The sequence below is a fragment of the Gavialis gangeticus genome, unplaced genomic scaffold, assembly GCF_001723915.1.
Source record: "Gavialis gangeticus isolate Ggan-Ray unplaced genomic scaffold, GavGan_comp1, whole genome shotgun sequence".
NCBI lineage: Eukaryota > Metazoa > Chordata > Crocodylia > Gavialidae > Gavialis > Gavialis gangeticus.
Window position 1 is genome coordinate 205,773,341 of NW_017729032.1, and position 267 is coordinate 205,773,607.

At 51.3% G+C, this 267-nt stretch overlaps 1 protein-coding gene and 1 long non-coding RNA gene across 8 annotated transcripts in view; one reads left to right on the forward strand and one right to left on the reverse strand.

The window, feature by feature from the left end:
* Window positions 1-267, forward strand: part of LOC109303368 (myelin-oligodendrocyte glycoprotein-like) — a 63,481-nt gene that overhangs the window by 21,198 nt on the left and 42,016 nt on the right. The window lies entirely within an intron of this gene.
* The window catches only part of LOC109303369, a 23,815-nt gene continuing 23,556 nt past the window's right edge, over window positions 9-267 (reverse strand). The window contains exon 4 of the long non-coding RNA XR_002099074.1: window positions 9-93. This is a non-coding gene — a long non-coding RNA (uncharacterized LOC109303369). The remainder of the gene's footprint in view (window positions 94-267) is intronic.

Sequence of the window (267 nt, forward strand, 5' to 3'; positions counted from 1 at the left end):
AGAAAGTTCCTCCTACTCTCCAACCTAAATTTCCCCTGCTGCAGCTTAGGACCATGGCTTCTAGTCCTGTCCACCATGGCCACAGAAGAAAACCTGTCACCCTTCAAGTATTTGAAAACTGCGCACTTCCGGTTCCCCAGCTGGTGCTTCCAGGGGGTGCACGGCCAATCTCACTCGGTGCATGTGCACCCTCTATGCGTCACCAATGGCATTCCTAAAAGGACCTTCCCTCCAATCTTGTGGCCATTTAGTTTTGGTTTTTGGGTG